Here is a 3,788-nt window from a genome sequence, read left to right as displayed (position 1 = left end):
TCACGGCTCTGGGTGCTTTTGGACTTTGTACTGAATTGCCAGGTGACAGGGACACCATCATGTCAGCCTTCTCTCCAAAGAACCCCGTTCACTTGACCTGAATCTCAACAGGCAGCACCAAGTGGCAGTTCCAGGGATGTTGTGCACACTGCGGGCACTGGGGCCAGGGGAGCCCACCCTCCGAGCTGCCTCCCCTAGGCCAGCCGCCGCCTCTCCACCTGCCAGCCCTGGGCCCACTCCCAGCCTCACTGCCCTGGGCACAGTGCTCTGTGCTCTGCGGCGTCGGCATTGTGCATCTTACTCAGCCATTGCATACTCAGCTGATTCTGAGCCTCTTGGGGCCACTCCGGAAGAGAGGAAAGGGACCCAACCGCACAGTGAAAGGGAAGGCAGTGACGTGTCTGGGGTGAGGTGCTGGCTTGTAAGGAGACAGAATGGTGGGGAAAAAACATGCTAAGTCAGCAGTCAGGAAAGCCTGACTCCCCCGGTGTGATGTGCTCCTTTATCCCTGGCTTGGACAAGCTAATGGCCTTGCAAAGAGGGGACCCCAGACCTGGTGCCCCAAAGACCAATGGAGATGCGTTGGCGGAAGCTGGCCACCTGACGCTAGCAGCCAGGAGAGCAGAAATTCAAGCCTTGGGCAGAGGGTTTCACGGGTCCACATGTTACTCCCCTTCCCGCTTGGAGAGGGGTCCCGTGACTAAACTGGATCTTGTTCAGGGGTCTTGTATGTGCCCAGGGCCTTCAGTAGCAGGATTCAGCCACTTTTAGTGAACAGCCCAAATTCCATCGTAAACCTTCAGCAAAAGGTTTGTTTGAGCTTTATCATGACAAATTAAGAAATGATAGGAAGTCCGTGACATGTTTATCAAAATCGGAAATCAACAGACTAAGGGATGCCTCATTGTTTTCAACAAAACTCAAAGCTGCCCCATCACGTTACAGCAACACGTCGAGCAGCACGATGACACCGAGGCTCATTTCTATTGCCACCACCAGGAAAAGAAAAAAGGAGCTGGAAAGCAGTTGGTTTCTCAAGGTTTTGACATTCTGGGGACAAGTGTGTGGCTGCCTGGGTCCTATGTCAGAGCTGGAGCTCCTGGTCCTGACGACGGCTCCCTCCCCCCCCCTCCCTTCCCCTCCCCTCCCCTCCCCTCCCCTCTCCTTCCTCTCCCCTCTCCTTCCCCTCCCCTCCCCTCCTCTCCTCTCCCCTCTCCACCCCCTCCCCTCCCCTCTCCTCCCCTCCCCTCTCCTCCCCTCCCCTCTCTTCCTCTCCCCTTCTCTTCCCTTCCCTTCTCACTTGCTCTGCCTCTCAAATATTTTTTTTAAAAAGCTTAAACAAGAAATTTTAGTCATTCTTCTTTAAAAAAACACTTTTTATATGATTTTTCTCATTTTCTCTCTTCCACTTGCCAACTGATCTAACTATAGAACATTTCGTCATCAGAATCTTTCCAAATGATTCTCTGACGCAACTTTCTTATTCCTTTTTTCAGGGGTGGCATTTGAAATGCAGTTTCGTTTCACATTTGACTTGTACCCCTGTTTGCAATGGGGTAAGCAAGGTTTCACGCACACACGTCCGCTTTCAAAAATGCCCTTTCCTGGTTTTGCTGCCCCCGCTGCCCGCCCTTGTCCAGGTCCCTTGCTCCTGCGTCCCAGCGCTCAGCTGCTTCACGTTAGCAGGTGCGAGTGCACACGGACGGCAGCACTGCCTGCTCATGTCACTGCTCCTCCAGGAGTCCTGGTGTCTTGGGGGTGGGAAGGGCTGGGACTGGGGGTGCTTGAGGAGCCCGCTGGGCAGTAGCCAACAGGGACTCGGCCTCAGAGGCTCGGGGCCGGCTGAGCGCCTTCTGTGTGCTCAGCCCGTGGGGCCTTGGTTTCTCTAAGGAGGGGAGATGGTAGCTGACCCTCTTTGCCTCTGTGTCTCATGCCAGAGGAGGCCGCCACAGGGACATACCTTAGGGCCCACCTAAGGGCAGGGTTGGATCAGAGGTCAGGCAGCAGCAACTTCCAAATACGACTGCACAAAAGACACAATTTGGGGGCCGGCGCTGTGGTGTAGCTGGTAAAGCCATCACCTGTAGCACCAGCATCCCAGTGGGCACCAGTTCAAGTCCCGGCTGTTCCACTTTCAATCCAACTCTCTACTTATGGCCTGGGAAAGCAGAGGAAGATGGCTCAAGTCCTTGGGCCCCTGACCTGCATGGGAGACTGGGAAGAAGCTCCTGGCTCCTGGTTTCTGATTGGCGCAGCTCTGGCCATTGCAGCCGTTTGGGGAATGAACCAGCATATGAAAGACCTCTCTCCCTCTCTCTGCCTCTGCCTCTCTATAACTCTGCCTTTGAAATAATTTTTTTTAAAAAAGACCGAATTTGGGGCTGTTACAGCACAACAAATTAAGCTACTGCCTGCGACACCAGCAGCCCATAGGAGCACAAATTCAAGTCCCAGCTGTTCCACTTCCCATCCATCTCCCTACTAACGTGCCTGGGAAAGCAGAGGAAGATGGCTCCAATATCTGGGCCCATGTGGGAGACCCAGGCGGAATTCCCGGCAATTGCAGCCATTTGGGGAATGAACCTGGGGATGGAAGATCTCTTTCTCACTGTGTTTCCCTCTCTCTCTCTCTGTAACTCTGCCTTTGAAATAAGTAAATAAATAAAATATTAAGGAAAAAAAACCCAATTCACACATGTGTGGTCATCTTGCTTGCCATCTGTGGAGTTCTTGTCCCAGACCAGATGCTGTGAAATACAAGGGTACCTCAAAAAGTTGGTGGAAAATAAATTTAAAGGATAAGCTTAAAGGCCAGTGCTGTGGCACAGCAGGTTAACCCAACCCCTGGGATGCAGACATCCCACATGGATGCTGGTTCAAGTCCTAGCTGCTCCATTCCCGATCCAGCTCCCTGCTAATGGCCTAGGGAAGCAGTGGAACATGGCCCCGAGTACTTGGGTCACTACACCCATGTGGGAGACCCAGATGGAGTTCTTGGCTCAAAACTCTGGCCTAGCCCAGTTCTGACTATTGCAGCCATTTTGCAAGTGAACCAGCAGATGGAAGCTCTCTCGTTCTCTCTGTGTCTCTCCCTCTCTCTCTGTAACTCTGCCTTTCAAATAAATCAATAAATCTTTTTTTTAAAAAATTCTTGTAGCAAAAAATGTGAAAACCATGCATATGAGGGGTCTTCAGAGAGCTTGTGAAATATGTTAATTATGAAAAAACTATGAATGGGCCGGCGCCGCAGCTCAGTAGGCTAATCCTCCGCCTTGCGGTGCTGGCACACCGGGTTCTAGTCCCGGTCGGGGTGCTGGATTCTGTCCTGGTAGCCCCTCTTCCAGGCCAGCTCTCTGCTGTGGCCTGGGAAGGTAGTGGAGGATGGCCCAAGTGCTTGGGCCCTGCACCCCATGGGAGACCAGGAGAAGCACCTGGCTCCTGGCTTCAGATCAGCACAGTGCGCCGGCCGCGGCGGCCATTGGAGGGTGAACCAACGGCAAAGGAAGACCTTTCTCTCTGTCTCTCTCTCACTGTCCACTCTGCCGGTCAAAAAAAAAAAAAAAAAAAAAAAAACCTATGAATTTTAAAACTTTTTACACCAAGATAAACTAATCTTCTGATGGCATTTTCCACAAACCTTTTGAAGTGTCCGCATAGATGGAGCCTCCTGCCATCCACCCAGGGGCCGCCACATTGTCCCACCTGCAGCTGGTGGGAGGAGAGCCAGGCCCGGGGCCAGCTCCCTCTGTCTTAGAATCGTGCTCCAACCTGTTCCCCAGCATCTTGGG

The sequence above is a fragment of the Oryctolagus cuniculus genome, chromosome 2 (assembly GCF_964237555.1).
Source record: "Oryctolagus cuniculus chromosome 2, mOryCun1.1, whole genome shotgun sequence".
Taxonomy (NCBI): Eukaryota; Metazoa; Chordata; class Mammalia; order Lagomorpha; family Leporidae; genus Oryctolagus; species Oryctolagus cuniculus.
This window is presented reverse-complemented; position numbering follows the sequence as displayed.